General features: G+C 53.4%; 1 long non-coding RNA gene across 1 annotated transcript; it reads left to right on the top strand.

Annotated features, from left to right (window-relative positions):
• Window positions 1-15,605: 15,605 nt before the first annotated feature.
• Window positions 15,606-23,045, top strand: LOC141726922 (uncharacterized). The gene is made up of 2 exons (XR_012577863.1): window positions 15,606-15,918; window positions 22,105-23,045. It is a non-coding gene; the product is annotated as an uncharacterized LOC141726922 (long non-coding RNA).
• The last annotated feature ends 738 nt before the right edge of the window (window positions 23,046-23,783 follow it).

The following is a 23,783-nucleotide window of genomic DNA, read 5'->3' as shown; positions in this document are numbered from 1 at the left end:
GGGGGCTTGTGGCTGGGAGTGGCCGGCTGGCTCCTGAAAATCCACGCCGCGCAGGATGGTTCCCAGACCCAAGGGGGCACGAGTGCCAAGTCGGGCTGGTTTGATAGAGGCAAGTGGCTCCTGCAATCTGCCAGCCAGAAGCGGGGCGGGTGAGTTTTGTTTGCCAGGGAAGAGGGCCGTGGTTTGTGTTTGGGGGCCTGTGGCTGGGAGTGGCCGGCTGGCTCCGGAAAATCCACGATACGCAGGATGGTTCCCAGAGGAAAGGTGGCACCATTGACAAATCGGACTCGTATGACAGTACAAAGTGGCTCCTGCAATCTGCCATCCAGAGGCGGGGCAGCTGAGTTTTTTTTCCAGGGAAAAGGGCCATTGTATGTGTTTGGGGACCTGTGTCTGGGAGTGGCCGACTGGCTCCTGAATATCCACGATACGCAGGATGGTTCCCAGATGAAAGGTGGCACCAGTGCCAAGTCGGGCTGGTTTGATAGAGGCAAGTGGCTCCTGTAATCTGCCATCCAGAAGATGGGCAGGTCAGTTTTACTTCCAGGGAAAAGGGCCGTAGTGTGTGTTTGGGGGCCTGTGGCTGGGAGTGGCCGGCTGGCTCCTGAAAATCCACGATAGGCAGGATGGTTCCCAGATGAAAACTGGCAACAGTGCCGAGTCGGGCTGGTTTGATAGAGCCAAGTGGCTCCTGCAATCTGCCAGCCAGAAGCAGGGCGGGTGAGTTTTGTTTGCCAGGGAAAATGGCCGTGGTTTGTGTTCGGGGGCCTGTGGCTGGGAGTGGCCAGCTGGCTCCTGAAAATCCACGCCGCGCAGGATGGTTCCCAGAGGAAAGGTGGCACCATTGACAAATCGGACTCGTATGACAGTAGAAAGTGGCTCCTGCAATCTACCATCCAGAAGCGGGGCAGCTGAGTTTTTTTTTCCAGGGAAAAGGGCCGTTGTAGGTGTTTGGGGGCCTGTGGCTGGGAGTGGCCGGCTGGCTCCTGAAAATCCACGATACGCAGGATGATTCCCAGACCCAAGTGGCACCACTGACAAGTCGGACTGGTATGATAGTACAAAGTGGCTCCTGCAATCTGCCATCCAGAGGCGGGGCAGCTGAGTTTTTTTTCCAGGGAAAAGGGCCATTGTATTTGTTTGGGGACCTGTGTCTGGGAGTGGCCGGCTGGCTCCTGAAAATCCACGCCGCGCAGGATGGTTCCCAGATGAAAGGTCGCACAAGTGCCAAGTCGGGCTGGTTTGATAGAGGCAAGTGGCTCCTGCAATCTGCCAGCCAGAAGTTGGGCAGGTCAGTTTTACTTCCAGGGAAAGGGCCGTAGTTTGTGTTAGGGGGCCTGTGGCTGGGAGTGGCCGGCTGGCTTCTAAAAATCCACGATACGCAGGATGGTTCCCAGACCCAAGGGGGCACGAGTGCAAAGTCGGGCTGGTTTGATAGAGGCAAGTCGCTCCTGCAATCTGCCAGCCAGAAGCGGGGCGGGTGAGTTTTGTTTGCCAGAGAAGAGGGCCGTGGTTTGTGTTTGGGGGCCTGTGGCTGGGAGTGGCCGGCTGGCTCCTGAAAATCCACGATACGCAGGATGGTTCCCAGAGGAAAGGTGGCACCATTGACAAATCGGACTCGTATGACAGTAGAAAGTGGCTCCTGCAATCTACCATCCAGAAGCGGGGCAGCTGAGTTTTTTTTTCCAGGGAAAAGGGCCGTTGTAGGTGTTTGGGGGCCTGTGGCTGGGAGTGGCCGGCTGGCTCCTGAAAATCCACGATACGCAGGATGATTCCCAGACCCAAGTGGCACCACTGACAAGTCGGACTGGTATGATAGTACAAAGTGGCTCCTGCAATCTGCCATCCAGAGGCGGGGCAGCTGAGTTTTTTTTCCAGGGAAAAGGGCCATTCTATGTGTTTGGGGACCTGTGTCTGGGAGTGGCCGGCTGGCTCCTGAAAATCCACGATACGCAGAATGGTTCCCAGATGAAAGGTGGCACCAGTGCCAAGTCGGGCTGGTTTGATAGAGGCAAGTGGCTCCTGTAATCTGCCATCCAGAAGATGGGCAGGTCAGTTTTACTTCCAGGGAAAAGGGCCGTAGTGTGTGTTTGGGGGCCTGTGGCTGGGAGTGGCCGGCTGGCTCCTGAAAATCCACGATACGCAGGATGGTTCCCAGATGAAAACTGGCAACAGTGCCGAGTCGGGCTGGTTTGATAGAGGCAAGTGGCTCCTGTAATCTGCCAGCCAGAAGCAGGGCGGGTGAGTTTTGTTTGCCAGGGAAAATGGCCGTGGTTTGTGTTCGGGGGCCTGTGGCTGGGAGTGGCCAGCTGGCTCCTGAAAATCCACGCTGCGCAGGATGGTTCCCAGATGAAAGGTGGCACAAGTGCCAAGTCGGGCTGGTTTGATAGAGGCAAGTGGCTCCTGCAATCTGCCACCCAGAAGCGGGGCCCTGAGTTTTTTTTCCAGGGAAAAGGGCCGTTGTATGTGTTTGGGGGCCTGTGGCTGGGAGTGGCCGGCTGGCTCCTGAAAATCCACGATACGCAGGATGATTCCCAGACCCAAGTGGCACCACTGACAAGTCGGACTGGTATGATAGTACAAAGTGGCTCCTGCAATCTGCCATCCAGAGGCGGGGCAGCTGAGTTTTTTTTCCAGGGAAAAGGGCCGTTGTATGTGTTTGGGGGCCTGTGGCTGGGAGTGGCCGGCTGGCTCCTGAAAATCCACGATACGCAGGATGATTCCCAGACCCAAGTGGCACCACTGACAAGTCGGACTGGTATGATAGTACAAAGTGGCTCCTGCAATCTGCCAGCCAGAAGCGGGGCACCTGAGTTTTGTTTCCAGGGAAAAGGGCCGTGGTTTGTGTTCGGGGGCTTGTGGCTGGGAGTGGCCAGCTGGCTCCTGAAAATCCACGCTGCGCAGGATGGTTCCCAGATGAAAGGTGGCACCAGTGCCAAGTCGGGCTGGTTTGATAGAGGCAAGTGGCTCCTGTAATCTGCCATCCAGAAGATGGGCAGGTCAGTTTTACTTCCAGGGAAAAGGGCCGTAGTGTGTGTTTGGGGGCCTGTGGCTGGGTGTGGCCGGCTGGCTCCTGAAAATCCACGATAGGCAGGATGGTTCCCAGATGAAAACTGGCAACAGTGCCGAGTCGGGCTGGTTTGATAGAGCCAAGTGGCTCCTGCAATCTGCCAGCCAGAAGCAGGGCGGGTGAGTTTTGTTTGCCAGGGAAAATGGCCGTGGTTTGTGTTCGGGGGCCTGTGGCTGGGAGTGGCCAGCTGGCTCCTGAAAATCCACGCCGCGCAGGATGGTTCCCAGAGGAAAGGTGGCACCATTGACAAATCAGACTCGTATGACAGTAGAAAGTGGCTCCTGCAATTTACCATCCAGAAGCGGGGCAGCTGAGTTTTTTTTTCCAGGGAAAAGGGCCGTTGTATGTGTTTGGGGGCCTGTGGCTGGGAGTGGCCGGCTGGCTCCTGAAAATCCACGATACGCAGGATGATTCCCAGACCCAAGTGGCACCACTGACAAGTCGGACTGGTATGATAGTACAAAGTGGCTCCTGCAATCTGCCATCCAGAGGCGGGGCAGCTGAGTTTTTTTTCCAGGGAAAAGGGCCATTGTATTTGTTTGGGGACCTGTGTCTGGGAGTGGCCGGCTGGCTCCTGAAAATCCACGCCGCGCAGGATGGTTCCCAGATGGAAACTGGCAACAGTGCCGAGTCGGGCTGGTTTGATAGAGCCAAGTGGCTCCTGCAATCTGCCAGCCAGAAGCAGGGCGGGTGAGTTTTGTTTGCCAGGGAAAATGGCCGAGGTTTGTGTTCGGGGGCCTGTGGCTGGGAGTGGCCGGCTGGCTCCTGAAAATCCACGCCGCGCAGGATGGTTCCCAGATGAAAGGTCGCACAAGTGCCAAGTCGGGCTGGTTTGATAGAGGCAAGTGGCTCCTGCAATCTGCCAGCCAGAAGTTGGGCAGGTCAGTTTTACTTCCAGGGAAAGGGCCGTAGTTTGTGTTAGGGGGCCTGTGGCTGGGAGTGGCCGGCTGGCTTCTAAAAATCCACGATACGCAGGATGGTTCCCAGACCCAAGGGGGCACGAGTGCAAAGTCGGGCTGGTTTGATAGAGGCAAGTGGCTCCTGCAATCTGCCAGCCAGAAGCGGGGCGGGTGAGTTTTGTTTGCCAGGGAAGAGGGCAGTGGTTTGTGTTTGGGGGCCTGTGGCTGGGAGTGGCCGGCTGGCTCCTGAAAATCCACGATACGCAGGATGGTTCCCAGAGGAAAGGTGGCACCATTGACAAATCGGACTCGTATGACAGTAGAAAGTGGCTCCTGCAATCTACCATCCAGAAGCGGGGCAGCTGAGTTTTTTTTTCCAGGGAAAAGGGCCGTTGTATGTGTTTGGGGGCCTGTGGCTGGGAGTGGCCGGCTGGCTCCTGAAAATCCACGATACGCAGAATGGTTCCCAGATGAAAGGTGGCACCAGTGCCAAGTCGGGCTGGTTTGATAGAGGCAAGTGGCTCCTGTAATCTGCCATCCAGAAGATGGGCAGGTCAGTTTTACTTCCAGGGAAAAGGGCCGTAGTGTGTGTTTGGGGGCCTGTGGCTGGGAGTGGCCGGCTGGCTCCGGAAAATCCACGATACGCAGGATGGTTCCCAGATGAAAACTGGCAACAGTGCCGAGTCGGGCTGGTTTGATAGAGGCAAGTGGCTCCTGTAATCTGCCAGCCAGAAGCAGGGCGGGTGAGTTTTGTTTGCCAGGGAAAATGGCCGTGGTTTGTGTTCGGGGGCCTGTGGCTGGGAGTGGCCGGCTGGCTCCTGAAAATCCACGTTACGCAGGATGGTTCCCAGATGAAAGGTGGCACAAGGTCCAAGTCGGGCTGGTTTGATAGAGGCAAGTGGCTCCTGCAATCTGCCAGCCAGAAGGGGGGCCCTGAGTTTTTTTTCCAGGGAAAAGGGCCGTTGTATATGTTCGGGTGCCTGTGGATGGAAGTGGCCGGCTGGCTCCTGAAAATCCACGATACGCCGGATGATTCCCAGACCCAAGTGGCACCATTGACAAATCGGACTCGTATGATAGTACAAAGTGGCTCCTGACATCTACCATCCAGAAGCGGGGCAGCTGAGTTTTTTTTTCCAGGGAAAAGGGCCGTTGTATGTGTTTGGGGGCCTGTGGCTGGGAGTGGCCGGCTGGCTCCTGAAAATCCACGATACGCAGGATGATTCCCAGACCCAAGTGGCACCACTGACAAGTCGGACTGGTATGATAGTACAAAGTGGCTCCTGCAATCTGCCAGCCAGAAGCGGGGCACCTGAGTTTTGTTTCCAGGGAAAAGGGCCGTGGTTTGTGTTCGGGGGCTTGTGGCTGGGAGTGGCCAGCTGGCTCCTGAAAATCCACGCTGCGCAGGATGGTTCCCAGATGAAAGGTGGCACCAGTGCCAAGTCGGGCTGGTTTGATAGAGGCAAGTGGCTCCTGTAATCTGCCATCCAGAAGATGGGCAGGTCAGTTTTACTTCCAGGGAAAAGGGCCGTAGTGTGTGTTTGGGGGCCTGTGGCTGGGTGTGGCCGGCTGGCTCCTGAAAATCCACGATAGGCAGGATGGTTCCCAGATGAAAACTGGCAACAGTGCCGAGTCGGGCTGGTTTGATAGAGCCAAGTGGCTCCTGCAATCTGCCAGCCAGAAGCAGGGCGGGTGAGTTTTGTTTGCCAGGGAAAATGGCCGTGGTTTGTGTTCGGGGGCCTGTGGCTGGGAGTGGCCAGCTGGCTCCTGAAAATCCACGCCGCGCAGGATGGTTCCCAGAGGAAAGGTGGCACCATTGACAAATCAGACTCGTATGACAGTAGAAAGTGGCTCCTGCAATTTACCATCCAGAAGCGGGGCAGCTGAGTTTTTTTTTCCAGGGAAAAGGGCCGTTGTATGTGTTTGGGGGCCTGTGGCTGGGAGTGGCCGGCTGGCTCCTGAAAATCCACGATACGCAGGATGATTCCCAGACCCAAGTGGCACCACTGACAAGTCGGACTGGTATGATAGTACAAAGTGGCTCCTGCAATCTGCCATCCAGAGGCGGGGCAGCTGAGTTTTTTTTCCAGGGAAAAGGGCCATTGTATTTGTTTGGGGACCTGTGTCTGGGAGTGGCCGGCTGGCTCCTGAAAATCCACGCCGCGCAGGATGGTTCCCAGATGGAAACTGGCAACAGTGCCGAGTCGGGCTGGTTTGATAGAGCCAAGTGGCTCCTGCAATCTGCCAGCCAGAAGCAGGGCGGGTGAGTTTTGTTTGCCAGGGAAAATGGCCGAGGTTTGTGTTCGGGGGCCTGTGGCTGGGAGTGGCCGGCTGGCTCCTGAAAATCCACGCCGCGCAGGATGGTTCCCAGATGAAAGGTCGCACAAGTGCCAAGTCGGGCTGGTTTGATAGAGGCAAGTGGCTCCTGCAATCTGCCAGCCAGAAGTTGGGCAGGTCAGTTTTACTTCCAGGGAAAGGGCCGTAGTTTGTGTTAGGGGGCCTGTGGCTGGGAGTGGCCGGCTGGCTTCTAAAAATCCACGATACGCAGGATGGTTCCCAGACCCAAGGGGGCACGAGTGCAAAGTCGGGCTGGTTTGATAGAGGCAAGTGGCTCCTGCAATCTGCCAGCCAGAAGCGGGGCGGGTGAGTTTTGTTTGCCAGGGAAGAGGGCAGTGGTTTGTGTTTGGGGGCCTGTGGCTGGGAGTGGCCGGCTGGCTCCTGAAAATCCACGATACGCAGGATGGTTCCCAGAGGAAAGGTGGCACCATTGACAAATCGGACTCGTATGACAGTAGAAAGTGGCTCCTGCAATCTACCATCCAGAAGCGGGGCAGCTGAGTTTTTTTTTCCAGGGAAAAGGGCCGTTGTATGTGTTTGGGGGCCTGTGGCTGGGAGTGGCCGGCTGGCTCCTGAAAATCCACGATACGCAGGATGATTCCCAGACCCAAGTGGCACCACTGACAAGTCGGACTGGTATGATAGTACAAAGTGGCTCCTGCAATCTGCCATCCAGAGGCGGGGCAGCTGAGTTTTTTTTCCAGGGAAAAGGGCCATTGTATGTGTTTGGGGGCCTGTGGCTGGGAGTGGCCGGCTGGCTCCTGAAAATCCAAGATACGCAGGATGATTCCCAGACCCAAGTGGCGCCACTGAAAGTCGGGCTGGTTTGATAGAGGCAAGTGGCTCCTGCAATCTGCCATCCAGAAGATGGGCAGGTCAGTTTTACTTCCAGGGAAAAGGGCCGTAGTGTGTGTTTGGGGGCCTGTGGCTGGGAGTGGCCGGCTGGCTCCTGAAAATCCACGATAGGCAGGATGGTTCCCAGATGAAAACTGGCAACAGTGCCGAGTCGGGCTGGTTTGATAGAGCCAAGTGGCTCCTGCAATCTGCCAGCCAGAAGCAGGGCGGGTGAGTTTTGTTTGCCAGGGAAAATGGCCGTGGTTTGTGTTCGGGGGCCTGTGGCTGGGAGCGGCCAGCTGGTGCCTGACAATCCACGCCGCGCAGGATGGTTCCCAGATGAAAGGTCGCACAAGTGCCAAGTCGGGCTGGTTTGATAGAGGCAAGTGGCTCCTGCAATCTGCCAGCCAGAAGTTGGGTAGGTCAGTTTTACTTCCAGGGAAACGGCCGTAGTTTGTGTTAGGGGGCCTGTGGCTGGGAGTGGCCGGCTGGCTCCTAAAAATCCACGATACGCAGGATGGTTCCCAGATGAAAGGTGGCACCAGTACCGAGTCCGGCTGGTTTGATAGAGGCAAGTGGCTCCTGCAATCTGCCAGCCAGAAGCGGGGCAGCTGAGTTTTTTTTCCAGGGAAAAGGGCCGTTGTATGTGTTCAGGGGCCTGTGGCTGGGAGTGGCCGGCTGGCTCCTGGAAATCCACAATATGCAGGATGGTTCCCAGATGAAAGGTGGCGCCAGTTCCGAGTCGGGCATGTTTCATAGAGGAAAGTGGCTCCTGCAATCTGCCAGCCAGAAGTAGGGCACCTGAGTTTTGTTTGCCAGGGAAAAGGGCCGTGGTTTGTGTTCGGGGGCTTGTGGCTGGGAGTGGCCGGCTGGCTCCTGAAAATCCACGCCGCGCAGGATGGTTCCCAGACCCAAGTGGCACCACTGACAAGTCGGACTGGTTTGATAGAGGCAAGTGGCTCCTGCAATCTGCCAGCCAGAAGCGGGGCAGCTGAGTTTTTTTTCCAGGGAAAAGGGCCGTTGTATGTGTTCAGGGGCCTGTGGCTGGGAGTGGCCGGCTGGCTCCTGGAAATCCACAATATGCAGGATGGTTCCCAGATGAAAGGTGGCGCCAGTTCCGAGTCGGGCATGTTTCATAGAGGAAAGTGGCTCCTGCAATCTGCCAGCCAGAAGTAGGGCACCTGAGTTTTGTTTGCCAGGGAAAAGGGCCGTGGTTTGTGTTCGGGGGCTTGTGGCTGGGAGTGGCCAGCTGGCTCCTGAAAATCCACGCCGCGCAGGATGGTTCCCAGATGAAAGGTGGCACAAGTGCCAAGTCGGGCTGGTTTGATAGAGGCAAGTGGCTCCTGCAATCTGCCAGCCAGAAGGGGGGCCCTGAGTTTTTTTTCCAGGGAAAAGGGCCGTTGTATGTGTTCTGGGGCCTGTGGCTGGGAGTGGCCGGCTGGCTCCTGAAAATCCACAATACGCAGGATGGTTCCCAGATGAAAGGTGGCGCCAGTTCCGAGTCGGGCATGTTTGATAGAGGAAAGTGGCTCCTGCAATCTGCCAGCCAGAAGCGGGGCAGCTGAGTTTTGTTTGCCAGTAAAAAGGGCCGTGGTTTGTGTTCGGGGGCTTGTGGCTGGGAGTGGCCGGCTGGCTCCTGAAAATCCACGCCGCGCAGGATGGTTCCCAGACCCAAGGGGGCACGAGTGCCAAGTCGGGCTGGTTTGATAGAGGCAAGTGGCTCCTGCAATCTGCCAGCCAGAAGCGGGGCGGGTGAGTTTTGTTTGCCAGGGAAGAGGGCCGTGGTTTGTGTTTGGGGGCCTGTGGCTGGGAGTGGCCGGCTGGCTCCGGAAAATCCACGATACGCAGGATGGTTCCCAGAGGAAAGGTGGCACCATTGACAAATCGGACTCGTATGACAGTACAAAGTGGCTCCTGCAATCTGCCATCCAGAGGCGGGGCAGCTGAGTTTTTTTTCCAGGGAAAAGGGCCATTGTATGTGTTTGGGGACCTGTGTCTGGGAGTGGCCGACTGGCTCCTGAATATCCACGATACGCAGGATGGTTCCCAGATGAAAGGTGGCACCAGTGCCAAGTCGGGCTGGTTTGATAGAGGCAAGTGGCTCCTGTAATCTGCCATCCAGAAGATGGGCAGGACAGTTTTACTTCCAGGGAAAAGGGCCGTAGTGTGTGTTTGGGGGCCTGTGGCTGGGAGTGGCCGGCTGGCTCCTGAAAATCCACGATAGGCAGGATGGTTCCCAGATGAAAACTGGCAACAGTGCCGAGTCGGGCTGGTTTGATAGAGCCAAGTGGCTCCTGCAATCTGCCAGCCAGAAGCAGGGCGGGTGAGTTTTGTTTGCCAGGGAAAATGGCCGTGGTTTGTGTTCGGGGGCCTGTGGCTGGGAGTGGCCAGCTGGCTCCTGAAAATCCACGCCGCGCAGGATGGTTCCCAGAGGAAAGGTGGCACCATTGACAAATCGGACTCGTATGACAGTAGAAAGTGGCTCCTGCAATCTACCATCCAGAAGCGGGGCAGCTGAGTTTTTTTTTCCAGGGAAAAGGGCCGTTGTATGTGTTTGGGGGCCTGTGGCTGGGAGTGGCCGGCTGGCTCCTGAAAATCCACGATACGCAGGATGATTCCCAGACCCAAGTGGCACCACTGACAAGTCGGACTGGTATGATAGTACAAAGTGGCTCCTGCAATCTGCCATCCAGAGGCGGGGCAGCTGAGTTTTTTTTCCAGGGAAAAGGGCCATTGTATTTGTTTGGGGACCTGTGTCTGGGAGTGGCCGGCTGGCTCCTGAAAATCCACGCCGCGCAGGATGGTTCCCAGATGGAAACTGGCAACAGTGCCGAGTCGGGCTGGTTTGATAGAGCCAAGTGGCTCCTGCAATCTGCCAGCCAGAAGTTGGGCAGGTCAGTTTTACTTCCAGGGAAAGGGCCGTAGTTTGTGTTAGGGGGCCTGTGGCTGGGAGTGGCCGGCTGGCTTCTAAAAATCCACGATACGCAGGATGGTTCCCAGACCCAAGGGGGCACGAGTGCAAAGTCGGGCTGGTTTGATAGAGGCAAGTCGCTCCTGCAATCTGCCAGCCAGAAGCGGGGCAGCTGAGTTTTTTTTCAGGGAAAAGGGCCGTTGTATGTGTTCAGGGGCCTGTGGCTGGGAGTGGCCGGCTGGCTCCTGAAAATCCACAATACGCAGGATGGTTCCCAGATGAAAGGTGGCGCCAGTTCCGAGTCGGGCATGTTTGATAGAGGAAAGTGGCTCCTGCAATCTGCCAGCCAGAAGCGGGGCAGCTGAGTTTTGTTTGCCAGGGAAAAGGGCCGTGGTTTGTGTTCGGGGGCTGGTGGCTGGGAGTGGCCGGCTGGCTCCTGAAAATCCACGCCGCGCAGGATGGTTCCGAGACCCAAGGGGGCACGAGTGCCAAGTCGGGCTGGTTTGATAGAGGCAAGTGGCTCCTGCAATCTGCCAGCCAGAAGCAGGGCGGGTGAGTTTTGTTTGCCAGGGAAATGGGCCGTGGTTTGTGTTTGGGGGCCTGTGGCTGGGAGTGGCCGGCTGGCTCCGGAAAATCCACGATACGCAGGATGGTTCCCAGAGGAAAGGTGGCACCATTGACAAATCGGACTCGTATGACAGTACAAAGTGGCTCCTGCAATCTGCCATCCAGAGGCGGGGCAGCTGAGTTTTTTTTCCAGGGAAAAGGGCCATTGTATGTGTTTGGGGACCTGTGTCTGGGAGTGGCCGACTGGCTCCTGAATATCCACGGTACGCAGGATGGTTCCCAGATGAAAGGTGGCACCAGTGCCAAGTCGGGCTGGTTTGATAGAGGCAAGTGGCTCCTGTAATCTGCCATCCAGAAGATGGGCAGGTCAGTTTTACTTCCAGGGAAAAGGGCCGTAGTGTGTGTTTGGGGGCCTGTGGCTGGGAGTGGCCGGCTGGCTCCTGAAAATCCACGATAGGCAGGATGGTTCCCAGATGAAAACTGGCAACAGTGCCGAGTCGTGCTGGTTTGATAGAGCCAAGTGGCTCCTGCAATCTGCCAGCCAGAAGCAGGGCGGGTGAGTTTTGTTTGCCAGGGAAAATGGCCGTGGTTTGTGTTCGGGGGCCTGTGGCTGGGAGTGGCCAGCTGGCTCCTGAAAATCCACGCCGCGCAGGATGGTTCCCAGAGGAAAGGTGGCACCATTGACAAATCGGACTCGTATGACAGTAGAAAGTGGCTCCTGCAATCTACCATCCAGAAGCGGGGCAGCTGAGTTTTTTTTTCCAGGGAAAAGGGCCGTTGTAGGTGTTTGGGGGCCTGTGGCTGGGAGTGGCCGGCTGGCTCCTGAAAATCCACGATACGCAGGATGATTCCCAGACCCAAGTGGCACCACTGACAAGTCGGACTGGTATGATAGTACAAAGTGGCTCCTGCAATCTGCCATCCAGAGGCGGGGCAGCTGAGTTTTTTTTCCAGGGAAAAGGGCCATTGTATTTGTTTGGGGACCTGTGTCTGGGAGTGGCCGGCTGGCTCCTGAAAATCCACGCCGCGCAGGATGGTTCCCAGATGGAAACTGGCAACAGTGCCGAGTCGGGCTGGTTTGATAGAGCCAAGTGGCTCCTGCAATCTGCCAGCCAGAAGCAGGGCGGGTGAGTTTTGTTTGCCAGGGAAAATGGCCGTGGTTTGTGTTCGGGGGCCTGTGGCTGGGAGTGGCCGGCTGGCTCCTGAAAATCCACGCCGCGCAGGATGGTTCCCAGATGAAAGGTCGCACAAGTGCCAAGTCGGGCTGGTTTGATAGAGGCAAGTGGCTCCTGCAATCTGCCAGCCAGAAGTTGGGCAGGTCAGTTTTACTTCCAGGGAAAGGGCCGTAGTTTGTGTTAGGGGGCCTGTGGCTGGGAGTGGCCGGCTGGCTCCTGAAAATCCACAATACGCAGGATGGTTCCCAGATGAAAGGTGGCGCCAGTTCCGAGTCGGGCATGTTTGATAGAGGAAAGTGGCTCCTGCAATCTGCCAGCCAGAAGTAGGGCACCTGAGTTTTGTTTGCCAGGGAAAAGGGCCGTGGTTTGTGTTCGGGGGCTTGTGGCTGGGAGTGGCCGGCTGGCTCCTGAAAATCCACGCCGCGCAGGATGGTTCCCAGACCCAAGGGGGCACGAGTGCCAAGTCGGGCTGGTTTGATAGAGGCAAGTGGCTCCTGCAATCTGCCAGCCAGAAGCGGGGCGGGTGAGTTTTGTTTGCCAGGGAAGAGGGCCGTGGTTTGTGTTTGGGGGCCTGTGGCTGGGAGTGGCCGGCTGGCTCCTGAAAATCCACGATACGCAGGATGGTTCCCAGAGGAAAGGTGGCACCATTGACAAATCGGACTCGTATGACTGTAGAAAGTGGCTCCTGCAATCTACCATCCAGAAGCGGGGCAGCTGAGTTTTTTTTTCAAGGGAAAAGGGCCGTTGTAGGTGTTTGGGGGCCTGTGGCTGGGAGTGGCCGGCTGGCTCCTGAAAATCCACGATACGCAGGATGATTCCCAGACCCAAGTGGCACCACTGACAAGTCGGACTGGTATGATAGTACAAAGTGGCTCCTGCAATCTGCCATCCAGAGGCGGGGCAGCTGAGTTTTTTTTCCAGGGAAAAGGGCCATTGTATGTGTTTGGGGACCTGTGTCTGGGAGTGGCCGGCTGGCTCCTGAAAATCCACGATACGCAGAATGGTTCCCAGATGAAAGGTGGCACCAGTGCCAAGTCGGGCTGGTTTGATAGAGGCAAGTGGCTCCTGTAATCTGCCATCCAGAAGATGGGCAGGTCAGTTTTACTTCCAGGGAAAAGGGCCGTAGTGTGTGTTTGGGGGCCTGTGGCTGGGAGTGGCCGGCTGGCTCCTGAAAATCCACGATACGCAGGATGGTTCCCAGATGAAAACTGGCAACAGTGCCGAGTCGGGCTGGTTTGATAGAGCCAAGTGGCTCCTGTAATCTGCCAGCCAGAAGCAGGGCGGGTGAGTTTTGTTTGCCAGGGAAAATGGCCGTGGTTTGTGTTCGGGGGCCTGTGGCTGGGAGTGGCCAGCTGGCTCCTGAAAATCCACGCTGCGCAGGATGGTTCCCAGATGAAAGGTGGCACAAGTGCCAAGTCGGGCTGGTTTGATAGAGGCAAGTGGCTCCTGCAATCTGCCAGCCAGAAGCGGGGCAGCTGAGTTTTTTTTCCAGGGAAAAGGGCCGTTGTATGTGTTCGGGTGCCTGTGGCTGGAAGTGGCCGGCTGGCTCCTGAAAATCCACGATACGCCGGATGATTCCCAGACCCAAGTGGCACCATTGACAAATCGGACTCGTATGACAGTACAAAGTGGCTCCTGCAATCTACCATCCAGAAGCGGGGCAGCTGAGTTTTTTTTTCCAGGGAAAAGGGCCGTTGTATGTGTTTGGGGGCCTGTGGCTGGGAGTGGCCGGCTGGCTCCTGAAAATCCACGATACGCAGGATGATTCCCAGACCCAAGTGGCACCACTGACAAGTCGGACTGGTATGATAGTACAAAGTGGCTCCTGCAATCTGCCAGCCAGAAGCGGGGCACCTGAGTTTTGTTTCCAGGGAAAAGGGCCGTGGTTTGTGTTCGGGGGCTTGTGGCTGGGAGTGGCCGGCTGGCTCCTGAAAATCCACGCCGCGCAGGATGGTTCCCAGACCCAAGGGGGCACGAGTGCCAAGTCGGGCTGGTTTGATAGAGGCAAGTGGCTCCTGCAATCTGCCAGCCAGAAGCGGGGCGGGTGAGTTTTGTTTGCCAGGGAAGAGGGCCGTGGTTTGTGTTTGGGGGCCTGTGGCTGGGAGTGGCCGGCTGGCTCCTGAAAATCCACGATACGCAGGATGGTTCCCAGAGGAAAGGTGGCACCATTGACAAATCGGACTCGTATGACAGTAGAAAGTGGCTCCTGCAATCTACCATCCAGAAGCGGGGCAGCTGAGTTTTTTTTTCAAGGGAAAAGGGCCGTTGTAGGTGTTTGGGGGCCTGTGGCTGGGAGTGGCCGGCTGGCTCCTGAAAATCCACGATACGCAGGATGATTCCCAGACCCAAGTGGCACCACTGACAAGTCGGACTGGTATGATAGTACAAAGTGGCTCCTGCAATCTGCCATCCAGAGGCGGGGCAGCTGAGTTTTTTTTCCAGGGAAAAGGGCCATTGTATGTGTTTGGGGACCTGTGTCTGGGAGTGGCCGGCTGGCTCCTGAAAATCCACGATACGCAGAATGGTTCCCAGATGAAAGGTGGCACCAGTGCCAAGTCGGGCTGGTTTGATAGAGGCAAGTGGCTCCTGTAATCTGCCATCCAGAAGATGGGCAGGTCAGTTTTACTTCCAGGGAAAAGGGCCGTAGTGTGTGTTTGGGGGCCTGTGGCTGGGAGTGGCCGGCTGGCTCCTGAAAATCCACGATACGCAGGATGGTTCCCAGATGAAAACTGGCAACAGTGCCGAGTCGGGCTGGTTTGATAGAGCCAAGTGGCTCCTGTAATCTGCCAGCCAGAAGCAGGGCGGGTGAGTTTTGTTTGCCAGGGAAAATGGCCGTGGTTTGTGTTCGGGGGCCTGTGGCTGGGAGTGGCCAGCTGGCTCCTGAAAATCCACGCTGCGCAGGATGGTTCCCACATGAAAGGTGGCACAAGTGCCAAGTCGGGCTGGTTTGATCGAGGCAAGTGGCTCCTGCAATCTGCCAGCCAGAAGCGGGGCAGCTGAGTTTTTTTTCCAGGGAAAAGGGCCGTTGTATGTGTTCGGGTGCCTGTGGCTGGAAGTGGCCGGCTGGCTCCTGAAAATCCACGATACGCCGGATGATTCCCAGACCCAAGTGGCACCATTGACAAATCGGACTCGTATGATAGTACAAAGTGGCTCCTGCAATCTACCATCCAGAAGCGGGGCAGCTGAGTTTTTTTTTCCAGGGAAAAGGGCCGTTGTATGTGTTTGGGGGCCTGTGGCTGGTGTTGTGGTGTGTGGCAATGTCCGGTTTTAAACTTCCGGAGCCCTTCCCATGTGTACCTATCCCTTCTCCCTTCCCCCTCACCCCTTGCTGAGTGTGCCCTGTCAATCAGGCTAACATACCAGCAAGGCGTCGTGTGATTCGTCGATTTCAAAGGATGCTCCTCAGGCCTGGGGGTCATTGGCCTGTCTAAGTGTCATCCTCCCTTGAGACCCTGCCCCCTTCACCTGGTTGGTAACTCACCTGTCCCCTCCCCTTCCCCTGTCCCCGAGCTTATAAAATGTGAATAAGACCATGCAGCTTTATTCTGTTATCAGCAGTAGCCCAGTGCAGACATATCTGTGCTCATGGAATAAACGTCTGGCTACCTTCTAGCAGAATCCGCTCCCTTCTTTTCTTCACCATCGCCAGAAGCTCTCCCCTGAGGAGAACGGAGTCCTGTCTTGTGCCCCGCTGCACTCTGCCGCCAGCCAAGGTATCTTTGAGGTATAACACCGCAGAGCTGCCTATGGCCCAGCAGCGAAGGTCAGAATTGGCCTAGGCACCATCTAACTGGTTATATTGGGATACATATTCCAATATATTGGCGTCCCTGGGTGGGCTCGACCCTGAGCCGGAAAACGGACTCGCAGTTCCTCAGAGAAGCTTCTGGCAGCCGTGCATCCAGCTGAAAGGAGCCTGGCTTCAAGACTCCCAGCTAGAGACTTTGGGAATACTCCCAGAAAAAGTTTCGTGGACTGTTCGGCGCCTTTGGAAAGCCCTGCTTCATTGTGGTGAACAGATTTTCCAGAGGAAGAAAAGGGCAGCCTCTCTTGCACCCAGAGAGAGGTCCTTTTCCGGTGGAGACCTGCCTGCCTGTACCCAGCCTACAGCTTCCATTTCACGTGAGTATCTCTGCTTTCGGTAGAGCAGAAGCTCAAAAACAGACTCTGCCGCGAGTTCTGTTCCTTTTTGCCTTTGCATTTTGGCTGCGCAGCCCCACAGACAAGAATTCATAGCGTTCTAGTGTTAGCTTTCCTGCTGCGTGTTTCACTGTTTTTTAGAATTCGCGCCGGAGCGGGATCGCTCTCTGCCCTTCCCCCCCCGGCTCAGCAGCGTGTTCAGACACGTGTTAGGAGATTTTCTTTCTCTTTCTCTTTGCGGGAGAGGGGGGGGCTCTCTTTCCACGTGGCCGGGGGACCTGCGGGGGTCGGGAGTGCTCTGCACACGCGGCGGCGGGGGGGGGGGGGCGTCCCGGTTTCGGCTGCCACGTGGAGTAGTTGCTGTCTCTGCTCCGCGGGAGTGGCTGCTGCATTCCACCGCGGGGGAGGCTTTGTTTCTGCCTCGGCTCGGCAGGGCGTGTCCCAGCTCCCTGTTGCTGCTGCCCGGGAATTTTAAAAGCAGTATATACAGCTGCATTGTGAAGCTTTTGTATGCTCGTTATCGCTTTCTATCTGTGGTTTTTTTTAGAAATTGGTAGCTGATTTTAGCTTTGTTTTTGGTCAGGCGGGATTAAGTACTTTGCTTTTTAACATGGGTTCCAAACTTAGCATTGTACAAAGGGGAGTGTATTATCATATTGTTAGCATTTTAATCAAGAGTAATGTGAAATTCTCTAAAGGAAAATTGAAACAGTTTATAAGATGGCTTTTTCTGCAGTTCCCAAACATTTCCCCTGAAGAAATCCACAATATTCAATTCTGGGATAAAGTTGGGAATGAATTGATAACCTTAGGACAATCTGGCAAATTACCCTCAGCTAAATTTGTGTTCTGGAGTTTGCAAATTCGAACAGCATTGCTCAAACAAAAGGAAATGGAGAAAAAGCCAAATGTAAAGCCATGTGCCTCTGCTCTCCCTGTTCCTCCCTCTCCCTCTAAAACCCCTAAACCTCTTTCCCCAAAAAAATCCCGAGCACGTGTTAGTTTTTCGGAGAGCAGTGATGTCCAAAATGGCCCCCAGTCCCTAGGGGGTCCACAAGATGGTGGGTGCCACGTGGCATCTTCCCAAACCTGGTCTTCTTCTTCCCAAAATCCTCTTAAACATCCCAAAATTCCTGCCCCATCCCCCTCTCCTCCTGTTCCTCGTGACACCTTCCCCCCTCCCCCCGCCTTTCCTGCAGTACCCTCAGCTCCGCCCCTCTACTCCTCCCAGGGGGCGGTTGCTGACGTGATGTCACCAGGTGACCCCGCCCCCTGTTCCCACGGTATCCCCGCCCCCTGCCAGCCCCTTGACCCCGCCCCTTGTTCCCACGGTTTCCCCGCCCCTTGCCGGCTCCCTTTCCCCGCCCCCTACCCGGGTTCCCACGGTGGGGACACACCCACTGCCTGTCCCCAAACCTGTAGCTGTGATCCCAATGCTTCTGATTCAAGGGATACAGAGCAGGGGACAGCAGACCCAATGCACGGTGCCATGTTGTCGCTAGCTCCTGTTACGTTTCAGCCTGCAGCTCAAGCTGGAGCAGCCCCAACTGCTAATTGGAGTTCTTTTGGACGACAATTGATTAAAGAGATCTGTAAATCTCATAAAGAATATGGTGCACACAGTCCATATTTCCGTGGCCTTTTAAATTCTGAATTAAGTAGAACTGTTGTGGTTCCACATGATTTAAAACAAATTTTTTCATGTCTCATGACATCCACGGAATTCAAATTATGGGAATCAGCATTGAAACAACTGCTAAAAGAGGCTCTCCCAAGCTTACAGGCTGATCCAAACACAGCAAAAGACAACAATGGTAACCCCATTACCCTTGACCACCTCTGTGGTGAGGGTCAATGGTCTTCTCCCTCAGTCCAAGCTGCTGCAATTCCTGCAGAAACACTCGAGAAAGTAAAGGAAGCAGCTGAAAAGGCATTCTTTTCCCTCCAACCTGAGGGGCCTTTTGAGCCCTATAGTAAAATCAAACAACTACCATCAGAGCCTTTTGTGAAATTTGTAGAAAGGCTAACTAGAGCCATTGAAATACAAGTTAAAAAGGAAAATGCAAGGGAAGCAATTTTAGAAGAAATAGCGTTTACAAATGCAAATGAACAGTGTCGAGCAGCAATCCTGAGCCTTCCTATGGAACCTTCCCCTACATTAAAAGATATGCTTCTAGTCTGTAACAGGAAAGTGCCTCTGATGAGTGTTGCTGAAGACACCAGACCAAGGCTGCTGCCAAGACCACCTCAGCGTGTTGCGGTTGCCAGCCCTGCACCTTCTCTTTCAGCACAGCAGTACCCTGGGCAGCAGCGGAGACCGGCAATGGTTGAGCCCACTAAACCATGCCTGCTTTGTAATAAGCTAGGACACTGGAGTAACCAGTGCCCCCTGAAAAGGGAATTTGATGAATTTAAAAATAGCAGGGGAGGAGAACTGCAAGCCCTCCCTGGGGGTCAACAACAAAAAAACGAAGAATAAAGCGCCAGCCTGCCAGGCGTGCAGACATAAAAGGAGCAGGCCAAGAGAATAAGGGTAGCAAAACAAATCAAGCGCGCGATAATATTAATATTTGTGTAAGTGAAGCAGGTGCTTCAAAGACCAAGTCTGCTAGTCCACTGTTGAAGGTGAAACAAAATAACCTTTGTTATGATTTAAGTAATTCTGTATTAACCGCATCTTCTGTCAATGAGCCTTACAGGTTGCAGCTGACAGAGTCACTCCACCTGAAGGACACTGACTGGCATTTTGTCTCTGTAAATCCTGAACAGAAAGGTACTTGGAACCAAATTCGTTGTAAGTACATCATCACTGGGGACAAAAACACACCACAAGAGATCGAAATTGCTCCGGGACTGACAACATCAGATCCTAAGCAATTTGTTCTCAGCCTGCACTGTTTCCACCCACCCCTGTTTCTTCCCAAGGGACAAATTGTTGCTCAAGCTATCCCTGTGTCATCTTTACCTGAAAATGTCGATAAACAGGGGCCCACAGTCGCCCGGGTCCAAGTTATTGGGACAGATAAACCCAAATTGTGGTGCAATGTCAGTGGGGGTGGGGAGTCTAAACGCATTGAGATGCTTGTAGACACAGGTGCAGACTGCACAGTGATTCCAGTACAAGACTGGCCAGCTCACTGGCCTTTACAAAATGTTGCTGGTCACCTTCGAGGTGTAGGAGGTCTGCAATTGGCAAGGCAATCCAAAAGCATTATTCAATTCGAGGGTCCAAACGGACAATTGGCAAATATCCGTCCATTTGTGTTAGATTATTCAGAACCTTTGTTAGGGAGAGATTTAATGGCCCAGTGGGGTGTCACAATTAATATTCCAGACTCTCCACAGCATTTTTGTGCAGCAGTCATTAAACAACAGCGCCCCATCCAAAAACTTAAGTGGAAAACAGACGAACCAGTTGATGTGAAACAGTGGCCACTCAGTAAACAAAAAATAAAGGTGCTTGAAGAACTAGTAGAAGAGCAACTAAAAAAGGGCCACATTGTGGAGACCATGTCCCCATGGAACTCTCCAGTGTTTGTCATCCAAAAAGCTGACAAAAAGAGGTGGAGACTCCTCTGTGACCTCCGACAAATTAATAATGTAATTGAAGATATGGGTTCTCCCCAACCTGGTATGCCATCCCCAACAATGCTTCCTCAAGATTGGAAATTAGCTGTTATTGATATTAAAGATTGTTTTTTCCAAATCCCATTGCACCCTGATGATGCACCGCGTTTGGCATTCTCTGTCCCTTCTATCAATTCAGAAGCTCCTATGAAAAGGTACCATTGGACCGTTCTTCCTCAGGGCCTAAAGGTATCTCCAGCTATCTGCCAGTGGTATGTCTCTTCCCTGCTTTCCCCAGTTCGTGCAGCCGCAGAGAAGGCCATCATCTACCATTATATGGATGATATCCTTGTGTGTGCCCCCAATGATGATTTACTAACACATGCGCTTGACCTAACGATCGATGCATTGATTGTTGCAGGGTTCGAGCTCCAGGAACAGAAAATTCAAAAGATGCCACCTTGGAAGTATTTGGGCTTAGAAATTGGAAATAGGACCATTGTTCCTCAAAAACTAGAAATCAATCCAAGGATCAAGACCCTTGCGGATGTCCACAAGTTGTGTGGGTCTTTGAATTGGGTAAGACCATGGCTTGGTCTAACTAATGAAGACCTTGCCCCTCTTTTCAATTTACTGAAAGGGGGAGAGGACCCAGGTGCTCCTAGGTCTATTACCCCAGAGGCACGGAAAGCTCTAGAAAAGGTTCAGATTGCAATGTCCACAAGACAGGCCCACCGATGCCGGCCTGATCTGCCATTCAAATTTATCATCCTAGGTAAGTTGCCACACCTCCATGGAATTATTTTCCAGTGGGAGGAAAAACAAACACCTAAGGCAAAGGACACACCAAAAAAGGACCGGGACCAGAGGGACTCTCTCTTGATCATAGAATGGGTTTTCCTCAGTCACAAAAGGTCCAAGAGGCTGACAAAGCCTCAGGAGCTGATAGCAGAACTGATCCGGAAAGCAAGGACCCGGATCAGGGAGTTAGCAGGATGTGATTTTAAGTGCATTCACATTCCAGTTGAGTTAAAATCAGGTCAAAATACTATGAAAATACTGGAACAATTGTTTCAAGAAAATGAAGTGTTGCAGTTTGCTCTGGATTCCTACTCAGGACAATTTTCGGTAGCACGGCCCGCTTGCAAATTGTTTGAACAAGATGTTCAATTTACTTTAAAATTAAGAACTGCTCTAAGTAGGAGACCTTTAAAAAGGGCTCTAACTGTCTTTACAGATGCGTCCGGGAGGTCCCACAAGTCCGTTATAACTTGGAAGGATCCTCATACCCAGCAGTGGGAGACGGACATTGCTGAGGTGGAAGGTTCACCTCAGGTTGCTGAATTGGCTGCGGTTGTTAGGGCTTTTGAAAGGTTCTCAGAACCATTTAATCTGATTACAGACTCTGCATACGTGGCAGGAGTAGTATCCAGAGCAGATCAAGCAATACTGCAAGATGTATCTAACATTGCACTTTTTGAATTGCTCTCAAAACTGGTAAAGTTAGTCACTCACCGAGAGCAACCCTTTTATGTGATGCATGTCAGGTCACACACTGACTTGCCAGGGTTTATCGCTGAAGGCAACAGAAGGGCAGATGCTCTTGCTGCGCCTGCAGTGATGGCCACTCTCCCAAATGTTTTTGAACAGGCAAAAATCAGCCACCAGCTTTTCCACCAAAATGCACCTGGCCTGGTTCGCCAGTTTAACATCACTCGAGAACAGGCCAAAGCGATTGTGGCCACGTGCCCAAATTGCCAACAACATGCACTCCCTACAGTGAGTACGGGAGCAAACCCAAGGGGACTGAACAGTTGTGAACTGTGGCAAACAGATGTAACACACATACAGGCTTTTGGACGGCAGAAATATGTTCATGTTAGTGTAGATACCTTTTCTGGAGCGGTCTATGCTTCTGCCCACACAGGAGAGTCATCTATTGATGCTATTAAGCACCTCTTACAGGCCTTTTCTTTCATGGGCATCCCCAAGGAGCTGAAAACTGATAATGGGCCTGCTTATAAATCCAAGGAATTCGGGAGCTTCCTGCAGCAATGGGGAGTAGAGCACAAAACTGGCATCCCCTACTCCCCTACAGGTCAAGCCATTGTAGAAAGAACTCACCGTGATATTAAAGGGGTCCTGGACCAGCAACAACAGGTTCTGAAGGTAGAACCTCCCCACATTCGGTTATCCAGGGCACTATTCACAATCAATTTTCTGAATTGTTCTTTTGACAGCCTGAACCCACCCATCCTACGCCACTTTGGGGGGAACAGTCACAGGTTGATGAAAGAAAAACCTCCGGTTTTAGTAAAGGACCCTGAGACTTGGAAAATGGTGGGACCTTACAAATTGGTTACTTGGGGACGTGGATACGCCTGTGTGTCCACCCCCTCTGGTTTAAGGTGGGTTCCTTCCAAATGGGTAAAGCCCTATGTTCCCAAAGTCTCAGAGAAATCTGCAGAAGCGCCCCAGGTTGCTCACGCTGCCTGGAGAAGGAAACGTCGCACGCGTTCTCTAGAAGAAATTCCATTTAAGCCTCCTATCTGGAATAGTTTGTAATATATGTTTGTCTTAAGTTTCCTTTTACCGATTTAGATCCTGCTGTTCGTGTGCAGTCTTGAGACGCCATGAGACCGAGCCTGCTTCTCGTCCTACTTGCGATCATTTCTCCAGCGATCTCCTGGTTAGTCCCTCAGCCCAAAGCAAATGTATGGACCACTCTGGCCAGAGCCCTTGGACAAGATCACATTTGCCTCTCCACCGCGACAGCCTCGGACCCCCTGTCAACTTGCCTGGTGGGAGTTCCTTTTAAATCCTCAGAATTCCCGAATGAAATGTGGAGTGCTTTAAATGAAGTTAACTTACTCGCACCTTCCCCTGGCCGTTACCCTGCTGACAATCCTTTGCTGTTTTGGCAGGAGTGGGCGAGAAAGTTACCAGTGTCAAAAAGAGAGCCACAAGAGTTCCATCTCTTAGGCTCCATGAATGCAACCTTTTGCATTCACTTTAAATTCAATTCCCGCTTACCATATCATGAAGCTAAACCAAACACCTATCCTAACCCTAGCAACCCACTCTACACAGACAAGAACTGGTGTGAAAATTCAGTCCTAGTTATGCACTCATCTGGTGGTGATTACAAGCCTCGTGAACTCCCAAAAGGTGTGTTTTTAATATGTGGAGACAGAGCATGGGCAGGTCTCCCTCCTCGTCTGCTCGGAGGTCCGTGTACATTTGGCAAGCTGAGCCTGTTAACACCAAATCGAACAAACCTAATACATTGGCAAACTAAAAACAACACACATACATTGGCTATCAAAAAAAGAGACCTAAGGCAATTAGACCCTGACTGTAATTCAGAAATTGTTCACTGGTCCAGACTAAAGGCCACTGCAATTACAGTCTTTCTGCCGTGGATCTCGGCAGCAAAAACTATGGGAGAATTAGGCCGATTGGAATGTTGGGTTGCAAAACAGGCAAACCTCACTTCTACTGCCCTGAGTGACCTCTTATCAGATGAGGAAATTACCAGGCAAGCCACCATTCAAAATAGGGCAGCCATAGACTATCTGCTCCTTCTGCACAACCATCGCTGTGAAGAATTTGAAGGACTCTGCTGTCTCGACTTGTCATCGAAGGCAGAGAATGTCCATGCCACAATTGACAAGATGAAAACTATGGTGAACGACATCAAGAGAGAAACTGACGATTGGCTGAGTGGACTTTTCAATGGCTGGGGACTCTCGGGCTGGTTGGGATCTATTCTGAAAACTGTAATTTTAGTGCTGTTTATTTTAGTTGTAGTTATTGTAGTTTTTAGCATTGTTTTTGGAGTAATCAGACGCATGGTTCTCAAGTTAATCTCAAGCTCATCTCCCCCTCCTGAGGTCTACCATTTAGAAGCCCTCAGTGCTCCAGTGGATGACCTGGAAGCCTCAGTGGAAAACACTGACCCTCCTGTAGAAGAAGAACCGATTTACCAACCATGGTTTGGCAATCATTCTGCACCATAAACACAGTCCTCTTCTTTTTAAACAAAACTAGGGGGAGATGTTGTGGTGTGTGGCAATGTCCGGTTTTAAACTTCCGGAGCCCTTCCCATGTGTACCTATCCCTTCTCCCTTCCCCCTCACCCCTTGCTGAGTGTGCCCTGTCAATCAGGCTAACATACCAGCAAGGCGTCGTGTGATTCGTCGATTTCAAAGGATGCTCCTCAGGCCTGGGGGTCATTGGCCTGTCTAAGTGTCATCCTCCCTTGAGACCCTGCCCCCTTC

The sequence above is a fragment of the Zonotrichia albicollis genome, chromosome W (assembly GCF_047830755.1).
Source record: "Zonotrichia albicollis isolate bZonAlb1 chromosome W, bZonAlb1.hap1, whole genome shotgun sequence".
Taxonomy (NCBI): Eukaryota; Metazoa; Chordata; class Aves; order Passeriformes; family Passerellidae; genus Zonotrichia; species Zonotrichia albicollis.
Note: the sequence above shows the minus strand (reverse complement) of the source record. Positions and strands in the feature narration are given on the sequence as shown.